The 20,141-nt window shown below is 44.2% G+C and overlaps 1 protein-coding gene across 1 annotated transcript in view; it reads right to left on the reverse strand.

Annotated features, from left to right (window-relative positions):
* Positions 1–20,141, reverse strand: part of INPP5A (inositol polyphosphate-5-phosphatase A) — a 448,685-nt gene that overhangs the window by 109,441 nt on the left and 319,103 nt on the right. The window lies entirely within an intron of this gene.

Below are 20,141 nucleotides of genomic sequence, written 5' to 3' on the forward strand. Positions count from 1 at the left end.
AGAAGGTGGACAAGAAGGTTAAACAGTAATGTACATAAAAAATAAAAAAAATGATATTTTTATTGCATGTACAGTACAGACCAAAAGTTTGGACACACCTTCTCATTCAAAGAGTTTTCTTTATTTTCATGACTATGAAAATTGTAGATTCACACTGAAGGCATCAAAACTATGAATTAACACATGTGGAATTATATACATAACAAAAAAGTGTGAAAACTGAAAATATGTCATTCTAGGTTCTTCAAAGTAGCCACCTTTTGCTTTGATTACTGCTTTGCACACTCTTGGCATTCTCTTGATGAGCTTCAAGAGGTAGTCACCTGAAATGGTCTTCCAACAGTCTTGAAGGAGTTCCCAGAGATGCTTAGCACTTGTTGGCCCTTTTGCCTTCACTCTGAGGTCCAGCTCACCCCAAACCATCTCGATTGGGTTCAGGTCCGGTGACTGTGGAGGCCAGGTCATCTGGCGCAGCACCCCATCACTCTCCTTCATGGTCAAATAGCCCTTACACAGCCTGGAGGTGTGTTTGGGGTCATCGTCCTGTTGAAAAATAAATGATGGTCCAACTAAACGCAAACCGGATGGAATAGCATGCCGCTGCAAGATGCTGTGGTAGCCATGCTGGTTCAGTATGCCTTCAATTTTGAATAAATCCCCAACAGTGTCACCAGCAAAGCACCCCCACACCATCACACCTCCTCCTCCATGCTTCACGGTGGGAACCAGGCATGTAGAGTCCATCCGTTCACCTTTTCTGCGTCGCACAAAGACACGGTGGTTGGAACCAAAGATCTCAAATTTGGACTCATCAGACCAAAGCACAGATTTCCACTGGTCTAATGTCCATTCCTTGTGTTCTTTAGCCCAAACAAGTCTCTTCTGCTTGTTGCCTGTCCTTAGCAGTGGTTTCCTAGCAGATATTCTACCATTAAGGCCTGATTCACACAGTCTCCTCTTAACAGTTGTTCTAGAGATGTGTCTGCTGCTAGAACTCTGTGTGGCATTGACCTGGTCTCTAATCTGAGCTGCTGTTAACCTGCGATTTCTGAGGCTGGTGACTCGGATGAACTTATCCTCCGCAGCAGAGGTGACTCTTGGTCTTCCTTTCCTGGGGCGGTCCGCATGTGAGCCAGTTTCTTTGTAGCGCTTGATGGTTTTTGTGACTGCACTTGGGGACACTTTCAAAGTTTTCCCAATTTTTCGGACTGAATGACCTTCATTTCTTAAAGTAATGATGGCCACTCGTTTTTCTTTATTTAGCTGCTTTTTTCTTGCCATAATACAAATTCTAACAGTCTATTCAGTAGGACTATCAGCTGTGTATCCACCTGACTTCTCTACAACACAACTGATGGTCCCAACCCCATTTATAAGGCAAGAAATCCCACTTATTAAACCTGACAGGGCACACCTGTGAAGTGAAAACCATTTCAGGTGACTACCTCTTAAAGCTCATCAAGAGAATGCCAAGAGTGTGCAAAGCAGCAATCAAAGCAAAAGGTGGCTACTTTGAAGAACCTAGAATATGACATTTTCAGTTGTTTCACACTTTTTTGTTATGTATATAATTCCACGTGTTAATTCATAGTTTTGATGCCTTCAGTGTGAATCACAATTTTCATAGTCATGAAAATAAAGAAAACTCTTTGAATGAGAAGGTGTGTCCAAACTTTTGGTCTGTTCTGTATATTGCAGTAATGCTTTATTTAAAATGTAATATTCATTGCATAGGAATACGTTTCTTAGGGCTAACCCCTATAACATTCTGATCAACTGGTTTCAAAACCAGTAAATCAGTTTTCAAAAAGTTTCAACTTAATTCACGCACTTTGAATTTTAATAGGATGTCTGAATAAGAACATCTCCAACCCCTTTACATTTATGCCAGGGGTGCCCAACCTGTAGCCCTCAAGCTGTTGCAAAATTACAACTTCCATCATGTATGGACAGCCTACAGCCATCAGAGCATGCTGAGAGTTGTAGTTTTGCAACAGCTGGAGGGCCGTAGGTTGGGCAACCCTGATCTATGCGACTACTCAATGTTTCCAGCTCTTCTACAGCAGAAAAGGAGAACTGCCAAAAACAACCGCCGCGACTTTGGCTTGTCGAGGGCGTATTACATTTCATGTTCTATGCATGGGATGTGCTAATCAGACATATTTCGTAATTTATCCAACATGCTACCCTTATGAATGAATTCCTTCAGTCCTCATTCAGCAGCCTAGAGGAACACAATAAACGCCGCCAAATTGAAGGTTTCTATTAGCGAGTACATGACCGCAGGGGAGAAATCTATTACCGTGCCGAAAATAATGCGAGACTGTAGGGGGTCAGAAATTGACTGACATCGCTGTGTACAAGCATTATTAAGACGCACAAAGAATGGCTTGTGCCTGGAAGCCAACGGCACATTGTCATTCAGTAAATGAAAAGGCACGATTATGAGATGTTGTTGTCAATATCGGAGACAAATCTTTTCTTGCTCCAAATAATACAGCTGTAAAATGTCTGTCGGTAGGAAGCACATGTGATTAGGAAGCATTAACCCTTCCGTACATGTAGGACTTGATAGACAGTGTGTGAAATACAGCCGGGGTAGCCACCAGAAAAACTCAATATGTTGAATATTGACATATTAGATATTAAAGGGGTTATTGATTGATTGATGTAAAAAAAATAAAAAAATAAAAATAAAAAAAATCGGACATTATAAATTGTACAGGACAATATCTTTCTAACAAAGCTAGAACCAGCCCTGTGCGCAAATAGATCCAGAGATCTCCCCATTCATTGCTCTTAGTACTCCTCCGGCCGGCAGCACAGGGGGCGTGTACTTTCTGCTGCAGCTCTCTCCCCATCACAGCTCAGGGGCATGTCCTTTGTGCAGCAGCTTAATCGCTATCACAGCTCGGAGGTGTGTCCTTTCTGCTGCAGCTCTCTCCCTATCCCAGCGCCAGGGGTGGGGGTGTAGCTTTCCTGTAACTGCCACAGCTTCTTACAGAAAATATGGCTGGTGGAGGTTGAATTTTTAAACTGGGCACACTCGACCACCTAAGTGAGGTGGACAAGAAATAAGGAAGAGAACAGCCAGCAGGTGGCGCTATACGGATACATGTTATTGGCTATGCAAATTTTTTTAATTACATGTAATTACAAAAATATTCAGATCCAGGTGCTGGTTTAAAAAATGTTGAATATGTTTCATGGCACAACCCCTTTAATGTTTAGCATCAACAGGTGTAGGTATCACTAGTGATAGTGTATTTAAAAAGACATGGGGGGGGGGGGGGATTTATCAAAAGTGGAGTAGTTGCAGAAAACCAATCAGATTTTAGCTAGCTTTCACGATACAAAGGTTGTAAACCGAAAATGAAAACTGCACCCACTTTGCAATACTTTTGATAAATCTCACCTTTAGGGCCTTGTGAGACTGTCCAATGTTGGGTAGGACACGCACTGATGGACAACGAACATGTCTATCTGCATGTTTGCATCGACTTTTTTTTTTTTTGGTGAACAAAGACTAACAAACCGCCCTTCCCTCCCCCCCCCCCCCCCCAAGAACTGGTGGAGCCATTACCATAGCTCTAGTAATAAATGAAACCATGATGCTAGTGTGAACAGAGCCTAGTCATGGAATTAAAAGGGTTTGCCAGACTCTCAATAGCGATGGCCTATCCTCAGGACAGGTCATTGATATCAGATCAGTAGGGGTCTGACACCTGGAACCCATGCCGATCAGCCACGCCGCTGCCAGAAACACCCCACTGTGCAGTGTCCATACACAGGTACTGCACTTGAACAGCTGCAGTACTGGAGAATGACCCCTACACAGCGTATGGAGCTGTTCAGCCCTATACACAGTCTACATCCTGGCACTGCGGTAGGCGGTAACAGCTAAACGGCAGGGGTGTCAGACACCCACAGATCTGATATTAATGATCTATTCATAGGATAGATCATAAATATCTATAATATCTATAATACAGAAAACGCATTTAAACCTATCTGACCCACTGATACTTGTTGCCCTTTAGCCCCTTCATCTTCACTACATAATGAGACTCCTGAAAGATCATCCAAGAGGACGTCTATCTGGTCAAGTATGGATCCAGATGCATTGAGAACTGTCAGCAGGCAGATTGACCTATTGCCAAGGAGTATAGCAGTATATCACAAGTCTAGGGTTATGTACGGTATGTTAGGAGAACGTCCATGGAGATCAAGCACCTTCATACTGCACTGGTCTGAGGAGATGCTGTGGTCCATCAATACTTGATATACATTTAATGTAGAGAAATAAAACCTAGATGTCACTGAATCATTAGAGGGACTGGGTTGTTATCCAGCTGGCTCCATTGCAGCTGAAGTGATTTAACTACTGGCCACTCAGGCAGCCGGCTTTTGCAGCTCAACGTGGAAGTGATTAAGGTCTTATGGAGCTAGTGATATCCTGCCCCGCACAATTAATCCTTTTAACCCTGGAAGCGGTTTCCAAAGCAGGGTCACTGCATGCTTCACAAGCGCTAATAAGGTCTGTAACTCATCAACGCTACCATTTCATCTCTGTAAAGCATCTTCTCACTCGTGCACCTCGTTTTGTTGCATCACCCCCAACCAAAAAAAAAACAAAAAACAATTTTTCTGTTGACAGGCATCCTATGAAGAATTCATGTGCGATTTCCCCCCCCATATACAGTGCATACATGTAGTTTCACTAGAACCGTCTGACTGTTTAGGTGACCATACACAAAAGTTGATCAAAACGGCCGATTTCAACCAAAATGAACATTTGTCGGCTGAAATTTAACAATGAACCATCCTTTCAGCTGACCATGATCATCATAGTCTGAAAGAAGTTGGCCGTGATTAATACTTTCGGCTGATAGTTGGACGAAAGATCTTTCAATCAAAAAAAGATATTTCCTAGAAAGAACGTTCCCAGAAAGAAGATCTTTTGTCCATCGCCCGCTTTCATTGAACATGTATGGGCAGATTGATCAATTGTAATTTCCAATATGGACCATATTTTTCTTAGAGTTTTATGGCTCGCTACATCCTATGAGTTGTACAGTGTCATAGACCGGTGTCCTAGAGTGCATGTGGCTCTGTTCTAAAGCCTTTAGTAACCCAACAATATATTTCATCTTCTAAAGCTGGCCCTACACGTTTGATACATCATTCGACTGAAAGCTATGCCTCCCGATATTTCCCTACATATCCATGCTCAGCTGATGTGGTGATTTTGGAGAGGGGAGAAAGACCTTGCCAAAAGGATGGGTGATAGCATCCAACGTGTTGTTCGATCCTTATCTCACTTGACATCAGTTGTCCAGGGAGAGTTGGAGGGGGGGGGGGGGGGGGTGGCGTCTTACGGGTTTGCGCAATAAACATATAATATGTATGACCAGTGCAACACTCGTACAATGGGGTCACCTGAAATGGCAATGTCTACAAGCTGCTTTATGCACCTCAGATTTCACTTTGATCACCACCCACCAAAAAATTCAGATTTATTTTCATCCAAAATTGTGTGCACTTTATCTCTCGCCTTTCACCTCCAAAGCCTAAGGATCTTGTATTATTTTTTTTAATCTAGATGTTTTTACCTACATTGAAACAGGACAACAGTAGCGTTCTTCAAAGTCAAAAAGTAAAGAAAAAAAAAATAAACGTATCTCCTGCCGTAGTTCAAGCAAATGTACTGGTAGAAAATTTTATGATTGAGAAGAAAAATGCCACAAAATACTTTTAGGCCTCAATATTTACAATTCAGTGGCATGGTGTTGGTGGCACTTTAATAACTAAAAAGCAAAAGGAAGAAAAATACAGGATAAACAAAACATGTGATGAGCGAAGTGAGCTTCGGATCCTAGATCCAAAGTCGCTTTACTCAAAACTTCGGTTGAATGCTGTATGGAAATCCTCTCCGTACAGCATTAAAATGTACAGCCCCCAACGAGGTGATGCGAGACTTCGGTGAATAACTTCGATATTTGATTTTTCTACTGAAAAACCATTTTAAAACTTGGATCCGAACTCTGATTCGGTTCTGAGGTACCAGTCGGATCCAAAGCAGAGTTCAGATGCAAGTTTTAAAATGATTATTCAGTTTAAAAGTCAAATCTTGCAGTTGTTCAAAGTCTCGTAAGACTTCGGGGATAACTAACTTTGCCTCGTCGGAGGCCGTACATTTTAATGTTGTCCGGAGACATGGTAGGATCCTCAACTATGTTACTACGCTACTGAAATAGTCTGAAATAAGTGAGCTTCGAGCTCTGAATAGACGCACTCATGACTAAAACGGGCCTTACACAAAGCCGACTATCTAATGTGTATGGCGTCCTCCAGACTCTCCATCGAAGGCTGATGTTGGGCGAGATATGAATCATGCATCTGGGATTTCAACTGCCCAATGCCTCTCCCCATTCACATCTAACTTATGTATGGCCAGCTTGAGATGGTCATTTTCCCCTCCTTCCAACCAAGGTCCACTTATGAAAACCACATTGAAAACCAACCAAACCTTGGGCAGCAAAGGGAAATTCCTGATTCTGTTTCTCATTCCGTGTTCTTACAAGGAATCTCTGGTTCTGCAGAATCGTGACAGTGAAGTATTATAGACTTGTCAAAGAAAGCAAAACAGCTACTGTTCCCTCCACAGGACCCTCATCTTGGCCAAGGACACTTTAACGTATATATCACCACTTGAATGCCGAGCCCTCCTCCCCCGTCATCTTAATAAGAACCAAAACTATAAAAACAATAAAAGCTAACAGCCTGTCGGGAAATACATACCATTACCTTAAAAAAAATGTATAAAATAACCCATGGATTAGGGAAACAGGTCAGAAAAGCTTCTTAATCGTCATCTATCACAATGACTGTCATCTAGGTGATGAATGGCAGGTGTGGTAGAGGCAGACTATAGCATCCATTGAGCGAGGGACAGGGGCTGCTGGTACTGCTGTCATCCTTTTGTCATGCCGTGCCAGCTGAGGCTTGCAGCTGCCAGTTGCTGCCACGCAAGGAATAAAACATACACTTCCAACAATCACAACAGCATCGCCGAGTTGATTGACTGTGATATTAATTAGATTAATGACGCTCAGCGCTGTTGAGAAAAAACACTAGATAATTGTATTTAATTTGTGTACGTTTTAATTACGTTGTGGACCTTGATCCCAGCGTTTTTTTTTTTTTGTTGTTGTTTTTGTAGGACGCTTTTTGTACTCTTTTGCATGTGAATGGGAAGAAGGGCTGTAAATTCCTACAGAGAATTATAAAAAAACATTCTTAATTTTTAAACGTGTCATCTTTAACATCGAGCCGCCCCCCCTCCGGGGACCCCTGCCTGCCGATAACAGTAATCTTTAGCTGTAGCCACAAATTAAACGCCGGCTTTATGGCCACATGCTGCTGCTGCTTCCCCTTGGGGGCTAGGAACGTGCCAGCCTTATAACAATTCATTTACTCAAGCCTCCTCCCTGCCATACTCCCTTCTCAGATGATGGAGGTAGAAACAATTGCATCATTTAATTTACTATTGCAACAAGGATATGGCTCATTGGCCCCTCGTTGTTTTGAAGATGGATTTAATTAACCTCCAATGAATCTTGCCAGCAAAGCGTGGCAGCCCGGGGCTGCAATCAGATATGTCACAAGTGCTGCTGAAAAGGAGGGTAATCAGCACTAAACCTGGCGCAAGGTTGTGATTAAAATCCTTGGCCCATGAATAAATTAGGCAAACACGAGTACAATGGGGCACAAACAGAGGTGTTAAATCACGGCAAAAGGCTTGCCATGTTAGCCGAAAAGGACATCTTGTTGTAATCCGATGATGTTAACAGATCAAGACTCATCTGGTTTACAGTGGCGGATACAGTAATTGAAAAATGAAATGCATATAAAGCTGTCATGCTTAACCCTTCAAAGGACAAGCAGAGTGCGCTATTCACAGGTGACCAGGAAAGTGGATGATGGTGGTGGGGGGGGGGGGGTGTCTATGGTAGGGACTGCCAACGTCAAGTGTATTTCCAGCTATTTTATTCAACATTTCTTCATTTTCATTAATTGCATGTCTTGCCATACTGCACAGCTATTCTCTGCCTGACTTCTACTCCTATAAAAACAAATGTAACCCTATGAATTAATACTAATACTCAAGGACAGCATTTCCAACAAGCGGTGCAGCTTGACGTCCTGCTCGGGGATAACTTGCACCTGAACCTCTCTAATGGCAGCTTAGTGGTTGAGGACACGGTGGGATATCTTATCCATGTCTTCTGCCTCGCTCACAGCCAGTGCCAATGGACTCACTCCACACAAGCGGGTGGTGGGTACTGTTCTGCAGACGGAGGTGGAACCTTGTCTGCGATTCTCACTGCATTGGCCAATGCATTTTTTAAGGTTGGTGAAGACAGGCTGCGTGGCCCCCACTATCTGGGCGCTGCGTGGCCCCCACTATCTGGGCGCTGCGTGGCCCCCACTATCTGGGCGCTGCGTGGCCCCCACTATCTGGGCGCTGCGTGGCCCCCACTATCTGGGCGCTGCGTGGCCCCCTCTATCTGGGCGCTGCGTGGCCCCCTCTATCTGGGCGCTGCGTGGCCCCCTCTATCTGGGCGCTGCGTGGCCCCCTCTATCTGGGCGCTGCGTGGCCCCCTCTATCTGGGCGCTGCGTGGCCCCCTCTATCTGGGCGCTGCGTGGCCCCCTCTATCTGGGCGCTGCGTGGCCCCCTCTATCTGGGCGCTGCGTGGCCCCCTCTATCTGGGCGCTGCGTGGCCCCCTCTATCTGGGCGCTGCGTGGCCCCCTCTATCTGGGCGCTGCGTGGCCCCCTCTATCTGGGCGCTGCGTGGCCCCCTCTATCTGGGCGCTGCGTGGCCCCCCTCTATCTGGGCGCTGCGTGGCCCCCCATTTTGGCACTTTACTAAAATATTTATCTGGATATGGTTTTACATTTCACAGCTAATGAGAATGATGCCCAGAAATCTACTCCAGTCGCCATGGCTTGGATGCAATGCTCATGGCACCCAATGGACCATGGGATGATTTATTTCCCGCTGATTAAATAAACCTCGGCATGAATCCGTTGAGACCCGAGGCAAACAAAGGCACAGTATGGGCTCACAACTTCTATTGGTGCCATATTATGGTTCCTCTGGGTGCTGCTATTCAATAGGGTGGTGCTAGTCCTGATTGTAATCATACCAACTTCCCTTGATTAACACCCCACTTGGCTTGTGACATGAGTGATCGTTATGCTGAGGGGGAACATCTATCCAAGGACTGTGTGTGATCACTGCCCAGATGACAGCTGGAGGGCAGCATGTAGCGGTATTATGTCACTTTCTCATCCCTAGTAAAACTGCTGGGGGCACATCTAAAAAAGGTAACATCACGGCAGTAGTTTCAAGTCTATGAACACCTTCGGTGGCAATTTTTTTTTTATGACTGGATTTTACTCATTTAGGGCTAAAAAAATTGTTTTTCAGTTCTTCACGCAATAACTTCATAAATTAATTTGTACTGTCAAAAAACTATTTCCCGAACTCATCAGAGCCAATACATTCTATATTTTTTTTTTTTTTAGCTCAAAATAAGTAAAATGCAATAATGAAAAATTGCTCCCAAGGTGTCCATAGCCTTTAAAGGGGTTGTCCCATGACAAAACCTTACGCTCTATAAGTGCCTGATTGTCAGGGATCTGACAACTGAAGTCCCTACCAATCATGAGAACAGGATCCTGTGTCCCCCTTTTGAACAGAGCGGTGGTCATGCGTGTGCAGTGCCGCTCCATCCAAATGTATGAGATTGCTGGAGATAGACAATTACTTGTACTCTACTATCTCCGGCAGGCCCGCAGAGTTGAAAGAAGAGGGAACACAGGTCCCCTGCTCTCGTGATTGGCAGGGGCCCCATATATCACACTTATTCCCGATCCTGTGAACGTGGATGGGATAACCCCTTTAAAACATGTACATGAGGCTAGTAACATATACATTATATATATATATATATATATATATATATATATATATATATATATAGTGCTGCCCATAATTATTCATACCCCAGGCAAATTTTGACTTCGTTACTTTTATTCAACCAGCAAGTAATTTTTTGACGGGAAATGACATAGGCGTCTCCCAGAAGATAGGACGATGTACAAGAGGCATTATTGTGGGGAAAAAACATTTCTCCGCTTTTATTTACATTTGAGCAAAAAGTGTCCAGTCCAAAATTATTCATACCCTTTCTTAATAATTAATAGAAAAGCCTTTATTGGCTATTACAGCAATCAAACGCTTCCTATAATTGCAGACCAGCTTTTTGCAGGTCTCCACAGGTATTTTTGCCCATTCATCTTTAGCAATGAGCTCCAAATCTTTCAGGTTGGAGGGTCTTCTTGCCATCACCCTGATCTTTAGCTCCCTCCACAGATTCTCAATTGGATTCAAGTCTGGACTCTGGCTGGGCCACTCCAAAACGTTACTGTTGTTGTCTGCTAACCATTTCTTCACCACTTTTGCTGTGTTTTGGGTCATTGTCATTCTGAAATGTCCACTGGTGCCCAAAGCCAAGTTTCTCTGCAGACTGCCTGATGTTGTCGTTGAGAATCCTCATGTATTGCTCTTTTTTCATGGTGCCTTTTACGGTGATTAGGTTCCCTGGTCCATTAGCTGAAAAACACCCCAAAGTATTAGGTTCCCACCACCATGTTTGACAGTGGGGACGGTGTTCTTTGGGTTGAAGGCTTCTCCTTTTTTACGCCAAATGAAGGAAACATCATTGTGACCAAACAATTCCATTTTTGTTTCATCTGACCATAACACAGAAGACCAGAAGTCTTCTTCTTTGTCCAGATGAGCTTTTGCAAAGGCCAAGCGAGCTTGTGTGTGCCTTATCTGGAGAAGTGGCGTCCTCCTTGGTCTGCATCCGTGGAACCCAGCAGTGTGCAGTGTCCGTTGGATTGTCTGCCTTGAGACATTGCCACCAGCAGAGCCCAGATTCACCAGGACGGCCTTGGTGGTGATCCTTGGATTCTTTTTCACCTCTCTAACTATCCTCCTGGCCAGCACAGGTGTCACTTTTGGCTTCCGACCACATCCTCTGAGATTTTCCAAAAGTGCGGAACAACTCAAATGTAAATAAAAGCTGAGAAATGTATATTTTTTTCCACAATGCCTCTTGTACATCGTCCTATTATTTTTTGGGAGACACCTATGTCATTTCTTGTCAAAAAATTACTTGCTGGTTGAATAAAAGTAACTTTAAGTCAAAATTTGCCAGAGGTATGAATAATTATGGGCAGCACTCTGTATATATAAACATACACACTTCAACAAAAAAATAAAGCCTTACATTAATTCTGAAAAAGGGAAAAATAACAGTAAAATATCTTGTATATACACATCAGGTTAACAAGAGGGCCAAATGAATTACAGAGTGAAAACCTTGCTTCAGGGGCCCTGGACAGTAATCAGGAGTCATTCATTGTAATGTAAATGGGACTACAAATGCAAGTGACAGAGGAATGTACAGAATTGTGTATGGTGCTAATAATCCCATTAATGTCACAATAGCCTAGAGGAGAAAAGAAGGCGACAGACTGAGCACCATTTGCTGCAGACAAGCAATGACTGAACGCTGAATGAAATCTGCAGAGTCTGGTGAGGTGCGAGCTCTACAGAGACATCAGCAGGTGAATCAATTAACCTGACGTAAAGAGGAGCCGTCACCTGTCCTGACATGTCTGTCAGGGCGCATGCACACGGCCGTAGTTCTGGTCCGCATCAGAGTCACGTTTTTTGTGGATCGGATGCAAACCCATTCAACTCAAGAGATGTGGACAGCACACTGTGTGCTATCCGTATGTCCATTCCGTGGTCCAGCAAAAAAATAGAACTAGCCCTATTCTTCTCTGTTTTGCAGACAAGGATAGGACATTTCTGGAGGAGTGAAAAAAAATAATAAATAAAGTGGTATGCTCTCAGCTGGTATCCGTGTTTTGTTAATCCACGATTTGCGCACTGCAAAAACGGATAGGGTTGTGTGGAGGAACCTTCATTGGAACTACTTGCATCCGCCATGTAATAATTCTGGAGCACTATTTCTTATAGCTCTGTGTTGTGCCATTTCTCTATTAGGGTACTTTCACACTAGCGTTTTTCTTTTCCGGCATTGAGTTCAGTCCTAGGGCCTCTATACCGGAAAAGAACTGATTCGGCATATCCCCATGCATTCTGAATGGAGAGCAATCCGTTCAGGACGTCTTCAGTTCAGTCATTTTGACTGTTCAGGACAGAGATAATACCGCAGCATGCTGCGGTATTATCTCCGGCCCAAACTACGGAACACTTGCCGGAATGCCAGATCCGGCATTTTTTTTCTCATAGGAATGTATTAGTGCCGGATCCGGCATTCAAAATACTGCAATGCCGGATTAAAAAATGTGAAACAAATAAATGCCGGATCCGTTTTTTCTGGATGACACCGGAAAGACTGATTCGGCATTTCAATGCATTTTTATGACTGATCAGGCATTTTTAAGACTGATCAGGATCCTGATCAGTCTTACAAATGCCATCGGTTGGCATACGCTTTGACGGATCAGGCAGGCAGTTCTGGCGACACAACTGCCTGCCGGAATCCTCTGCCGAAAGTGTGAAAGTAGCCTTACTACTGTGAGAAGTTTATGAATATTGCAGACTGCTGGCAATTCAAAGGTTCTACTGGGTGTTACCAGATGGGGGGTGTCCCTGCAGAATCTGACACCAGCTGCACTAATTGGACAGTGTCAGACTATGCAAAGACACCCCCCCCCCCCCCCAAACCGGTAACAGCCAGATGAATCTTTATTGCAGACTGCTGGCAATTTATTCGTAACCTTCTAGTAGGAATAATAGAGCAACGGCTCAACAGAGTTGTTACTGTATGGGGAATGCAGGTAGTTACTAGATCAGACATGTCAGCAGAGGTGACAGCTCCTCTTTAAAGACCTCTATGAACAGTCTTGCTCAGGACATGATCCACAAAAAAGAACAGCCAACAGCCATGCTGGGAATTGTAGTTTCACAGCAGCTAGAGTGCCGAAGGTTACCGACCCCTGTACTAAGGCCTTGCTCATTCAACCTGGAAAGAAATCTACCCCCCAAAAAATATTCCACGATACTGAACATATCAATCATGTAGCCTGGTTCTCACAAAGACATGGGAAGGGAGCGGCTAGGAGCGCTGCAACGTTGAGGCTTCTTACACATTTGCAAATTAAGGTCGCGACCCTACCTTTGCCCTAATACTTATAGCTGCAACTTTACAGTAATGTTTTCGCCTTAAGGGAGCACACTTCCCTTTAACAAAGAGTCACTACTTAAGGAAAAAATAAAATAAAACATACACTTGATGGAAATATTTCCAAGAAAGGCTCAGGACATGGAATGAGCCTGTGTGGTCCCGGAAAGACTCAGTGGGAAGCAGGCAATATAAGTTGTTCCTACGCAGTGATTGACAGTCAGTCATTGATATGGTCACCGGCAGGGAGATGTTGCTATATTTCACTCACGCCGCCTCCTCCCCTAATTCCACACAACAATAGAGACCTGACAAATACTCCAAGTCTGTATTCACGGGAAGCAGAATCTGCTCCTAAATAGGTGACCCAAGAGCATTTGTGGAAATCATTGTTGCCGCTGCAGCCTCTTCTGCTGAGCGACTAAGGCTGCTTTCACACTAGCGTTCGGGTTTCCGTTCGTGAGCTCCGTTTGAAGGAGCTCGCGAGCGGACCCGAACGCAGCCGTCCAGCCCTGATGCAGTCTGAATGGAGGCGGATCCGCTCAGACTGCATCAGTCTGGCGGCGTTCAGCCTCCGCTCCGCTCGCCTCCGCACGGACAGGCGGACAGCTGAACGCTGCTTGCAGCGTTCGGGTGTCCGCCTGGCCGTGCGGAGGCGTGCGGATCCGTCCAGACTTACAATGTAAGTCAATGGGGACGGATCCGTTTGAAGATGCCACAATGTGGCTCAATCTTCAAGCGGATCCGTCCCCCATTGACTTTACATTGAAAGTCTGGACGGATCCGTCCCAGGCTATTTTCACACTTAGCTTTTTTTTGCTAATATAATGCAGACGGATCCGTTCTGAACGGAGCCTCCGTCTGCATTATTATGGGCGGATCCGTTCAGAACGGATCCGCCCGAACGCTAGTGTGAAAGTAGCCTAAACAATAAAAGGACGCAATAAAAAAAAGAAACTTAAAACCAAACCTACAATGTATCTAACAATAATGACGGAAAACAACATGTCAATTCTTTGGGCAGTTTTGTGCAAATTTTACCCTTTTCAACGCAAGGGTGAGATCTGCGGCAAAAAGGCATCAAATCTGTACCAAAAACTGCAAGTGGCACATGCGGGTTTTGGTGTAGAAACGCACAGAAAAAAACCCACACAGAAATCTGTAGAATTCACCAAAAACCACATTACTTGCGGTTTTTGGTGTGGATTTGATGTGGTTTTGCTGCAGATCTCACACTTGCGTTGCAAAGGGTCAATTCTGCACAAAAAAAAATAAAAAATAAAATCGCCCCATGTAATTGACATGCTGCAAAAGGAAAAAAGCAAAGTGTATACGAGATTTGTCTAATCTCATTTACTTTGCTGGTACTGTATTACGCTGCAGTTTTTCCACATGACAATTTGCGCAGAAAAACCTTGCGTTGACTGCAACGTGTCAGGTAGCCTAAAGGGTATGACCACTGTAATAACATTGCAGTACCTATTTTATATTGGTCCAGATGTGCAGAAGGTTTTGTTGCCCGGATGTCACTGGAAACGGTCAACAAGCTCATTAGTGACATCTCTAAAGGTCACTTTACACTGCAATGAGCATCGGCCAGATAATCGCTAACGAGCAGCTGCACTAACGTTAGTTAGCGATTATCTGCCGATGTAAAGGGGCCGCCACTTACCTGACTGGGTAATATGATCGTAATCATCATTTGCCGGCAGCAGACCAAGCAGTCTTAACAGCCTCTGCTACTGGCAAACAAGGATTCTGTATGGGGATGAGCGATGGCATTAGCAATCACTGCTCCCCATACTGTGGAGGAGATCGCTGCATGTTAATGCTGAAGTCTCCTTCACCGACAACCAGGCGATTGTCGGGAGGGAATGATTCCTTCCCAACAATCGCCTGCTAATTCTATAGGTGTAAAGAGGCGTTTACAGCTAGATTCTCCTACAGTGCACAGATGAAACTTTATAAAGTGCTAATCACTTTAGTGCAAGACCCTAAACCAGCAGGGCATGCCGAGAGATGTCAGCTCTAAAGCCTGCAGCAATACAAACTCAAACCTCTCACCAATTCTGCTGCTTAGTAAGTGCTGGTGCCTCCTCAGAGACCGCTGTTTGTTAGGGTATGCTCACACTGTATTGTCAGTGCTGAAGATAAATTGATGAAGAATCCATTTCTGGATTCCTGGTGGGATGCGTTTAATTCCAACTTTCTTTTCCACACATTTTTTGACGCGGCTTTTCATTCTGACCATTTCAATGGGAATTCAGGATGCAGAATCCACCTCAAGAATAGACATCACTGCTTTTTTTTGGCAAAGCAAAACCGCAAGTAGGAAAAAAAGCACCACATGAATTTACATTCTATTCAATGGAGTTGAATTGCATGCGTTTTCGTCGTGTTAACGTACCCTTAGGATAGCTGCACAAAGGACATTATACTTCCTGCTGGGTCCACTTAGTAGGGAAGGACGGTTAAAAAAGATTCCCCCCGCTACGGGACCCTGTATTAACTGTTTTTGGTGGTGGTGAAGATAATGGGGGTTATACAGTAATAAAATCCCAGTTCTTCCACGTAAACCACATTGTAGGTGGTGCCACTACGCCGTGGACCGCAGTGATCGAGTGGTGGATTACAGACAGACCGTATAGATGCTCACAGCTCAGTGATTATCCCACTTTGTCATCCATCTAATAAATTTGCCTATATAATTGTAAGAGGGGATCATTTTTATATTGGATATAGTAATAAAGTTTTGTTATTTTACCGTCCATCGCCTGTTGGTTTTTCCGTTATCTGTGCGGGAGCTGTAGGAAAACTGAACCCTTAACCGCAGTGAAAATGACCTACATGTTCAGTTTCCCCAAAATCTCTCCATCAGCCACATTTGGTGTGAATAGACTGATAATTGGGTGTCTAAACAGAACAGAAAATACTCATTTATTAAGACTGGTGCTCTCCTACACTAGTCCTGGTCCCCTGTGCACAAGAGTAAGGCCCCTTTCACACAAGTGAGTTTTCCACTGAATCCTGACCCATTTATTTCAATGGGTCTGTGTACGAGCGTTTTTTCCCCCCACGCACCAGTTCTGCATTGCGTAAAAAACACAGCATGTGCTATATTCAGCGTTTTTCACGCAGCCCTTGCCCCATAGAAAAATGGTGCAAGTTTCACTGAACGCACCCGGACCTAATCCGTCACGCTTGTGTGAAAGAGGCCTAAGATGCACCTAAATTATTAAAACACAGATGCCTTTCAGTAAATTAAGTTCAAATTAAAGAGGACCTTTCATCTGGCAAAACATTGTGCACTAAGTGTCATGATCTGTACAGCGGCGCCCGGGGATCTCACTGCACTTACTATTATCCCTGGGCGCCGCTCCGTTCTCCTGCTATGCCCTCCGGTATGTTCGGTCACTTGGTTATAGTAGGAGGAGACTGCTCTTGTTCTCCTGGGCGTCTCCTTCTCCCAGGCTGTGAGCTCTGTGCTGCGATTGGCCAGCACTACAGCCTAGGAGAAGGAGCCGCCCAGGAGAACAAGGGCAGTCTCCTCCTACTATAACTAAGTGACCGAACATAACGGAGGACATAGCAGGAGAACAGAGCGGCGCCCAGGGATAATAGTAAGTGCAGTGAGATCTCTGGGCGCCGCTGTACAGATCATGACACTTAGTTCACAATGTTTTGCCAGATGAAAGGTCCTGCAAGTCCATCCGGCACCCGATTCACCTTACAATTTGCACCGGGAAGGAGCGTGCTCCACATCAATTGTATAGAAGGATCTCAGCAACGATATAACTTCAAAATGTATTCATTCATTTCATATTCTTGCAATATATATCAAATATTGACTAGTTTCGGTAAACAGCCTTTTTAATTGACTGAGAAAGGCGGTTTGCCGAAACGCGTCAATATTTGATATATATTGCAAGATGATTAAATAAATGAATACATTTTGAAGTGGTCTCAGTAAATTAGGTGCATCTCTGACAATCCATGCGACAAACTCAAACCTACGCCAGTCAGTTTCTGGCATAAATGATATTAAACCCGGCAGAGACGTGATAGGCTCAGCCCTCTGCCCCTTTCTCACTACTTTCTAAAGAAGTTCAAAATGTTGCAAATCATGGTGCAAGTATGGGCATGTGCCTTAAGTTGCCACTTTTTTAACATCACACTAGTGACGTAAATCCCTTGATAAATGCATGGCAGTCATTTTTCCGCTTTGCTAGAAAAAAAATTGAGCGCATATTAATACAGTGCGACCAAAGACGGTCTTTTGGCTGCAAAGAATAGCTGCCGTTTGTACCGGAGTCCCACAACTCCTCAAGTGGCATCTTGAGAACTTTATTCTTAGAACACCCACATTTCTTTTTGACAAAGAAACACTGTAAAAGGCATGGCCGAGCGCTCTGCGGGCTAAAAGGTGACTCTATTCAATGACTAAACGACCACTTGGTCTGCAATGAAGGATGATTTACAGTAAGCTAATGACTTACACGCCAGCATTGTCCAAAATGGCCATAAACAAGGCACAAAAACTACGAAGCAGCAGAGCAAACACAGCTGTTGTAGCGGTGATTAGGAGAATAATGAGGCTCGGCTACAGGTACGCTATCTTCACGGCTGCAGGGTAGACACCAATTACAGAGGTGTAAAAGACCCAGCAATTGATTAGGTGTGCAGGGTAACAGAGCAATGTGCAGCCAGCGAGTCGTGTGTTTTTCACCATTTAAAAGGAAAAAAAACAAAAACAAAGACTAAAAGTAAAAAGGTGTTTAAGTTAGGCTACTTTCACACTGGCGTTTTGGCTTTCCGTTTGTGAGATCCGTTCAGGGCTCTCACACGCGGTCCAAAACGGATCAGTTTGGCCCTAATGCATTCTGAATGGAAAAGGATCTGCTCAGAATGCATCAGTTTGCCTCCGTTCCGTCTCCATTCCGTTTTGGTGTCCGTCTGACGAAACTAAGCCAAACGGATCCGTCCTGGCACACAACGTAAGTCAATGGGGACGGATCCGTTTTCTATGACACACTCTGGCACAATAGAAAACGGATCCGTCCCCCATTGAATTTCAATGGTGTTCAAGACGGATCCGTCTAGGCTATGTTAAAGATAATACAAACGGATCCGTTCTGAACGGATGCAGACGGTTGTATTATCTGAACGGATCCGTCTGTGTAGATCCATGACGGATTCGCACCAAACGCGAGTGTGAAAAGTAGCCTAACACAAAAATACCAGTATTCAGTACACGTTCTACACAGCGAGTCTAGCATTAACAATCATATTCCGGTACACATATAGTCTGGCATGGCCAAAAAATAAGTTTGACGAGCAAATTGTAACTCAAGCCATGAGTGCCGAGGAGCACCACATAGATAACTGGCTGGAGAAGTGCACTGTGGTGCTGCATTTTTTTTCATCTACTAAATTTAACTGTGAAATTAAAGAAAAACCCTAGGGGGCCGAAAATAATGCTTTGTTGCGAATTTTCTAAAGCTTAATGTCTCCACTCATTTCAATTGGGGATGTAGTCTGCATAGAAATCCACCCTTAGCGTTCTACTCCTTTAGGAGAAACCCTGAGGAGCGTTGCCTGGCCTATAAGACTCCTCACGCCTACTAGGTGCTCTCCATACGGAGAAATAGTACCCTCCGGAGGCTGACCAAGGCCTCTCGCCTAGCTAAGGCCTGTTTCACACATGCCTTGTAGCATTCTGGTTTTGAGATCCGGCATAGGATCTCAAAACCAGGCCAAAATAGATCAGTTTTGCCCCCTTTCATTGCCAATGGATGTTAGTGTAAAAAAAAACTGATGCAGCACCCATTGACTTAAAATGATTTTCATACCAGATCTGATTTGTTCAGTTTTGATTTAATAAAACCAGATCCGGCCGAAACGGATACATCATGATGTAATAAAAGGCACGGATCAGTTTAATTCCAGTTTTGAGATCCTCTGCTGGATCTCAAAACTGGAAAGATACAAGTGTGAAACAGGCCTAAGGCTAGTTTCACACCTGAGGCAGCCCTCTGCCAGGCTGTTCTGGCAGGGAAGAGCTTGCCAGAGATACTGTCACCTTCCTGTCGACCCTATTGACTATAACGGGGTCCGACGGAGATCCAAACGCTACCTGGCAAACATGCCAAACATTGTCCGGACAAAAAACGCCGCAGACAGCGAGTTTTGTCCGGCGGATTCCAGGCATTCTCTGCTGGGTCAGCCGGACGCAGATATGAAACTAGCTTAAGGCGGTTTTCACTGCTATGCACTGATGATGGGCAATCTAAGTTATGCTTCAAGGCCTGTTTAAAAAGCTAAGCATTAACTACTGTATTTTTCAATACTAATGAGCGCTTCAATTGTTAGTACCGGAGGACCAGGAAGCGGTGAATGCAGCGCTCCCTGGGCTCTGTACTTACCGCTTTCTGGCCTAGGGGCTGATCTATGGCTGGTGGCTAATTTAAGGCATGGGGGCTGACCTGAAATCTGAATGGGGGTCTCATTTAAATTGGGGCTTTTATCTGAGGTCTGATTGGGGGCATTCACTTTGGGGTCTGAGCCGAGGTCTAATGAAACATTTTTTCTGGTTGTCCTCCTCTAAAACCTAGGTGCGTCTTATAGGGTGAAAATATGGTATTTTGGGGGAAGAGTTATCAAAATTGGTGTAAAGGAAAACTAGATTAGTTACCCATAGCAACTAATCAGATTCCACCTTTCATTTTCCAAAGGAGCTCTGAAAAATAAAAGGTGGAATCTGATTGGTTGCTATAGGGAACTAAGCCAGTTCTATTTTACACCAGTGTAATAAATCTTTGTCTTTGTAACTCAATAGGAAAAAAATAG

The sequence above is a fragment of the Bufo gargarizans genome, chromosome 6, assembly GCF_014858855.1.
Source record: "Bufo gargarizans isolate SCDJY-AF-19 chromosome 6, ASM1485885v1, whole genome shotgun sequence".
In the NCBI taxonomy this organism is placed as follows: Eukaryota; Metazoa; Chordata; class Amphibia; order Anura; family Bufonidae; genus Bufo; species Bufo gargarizans.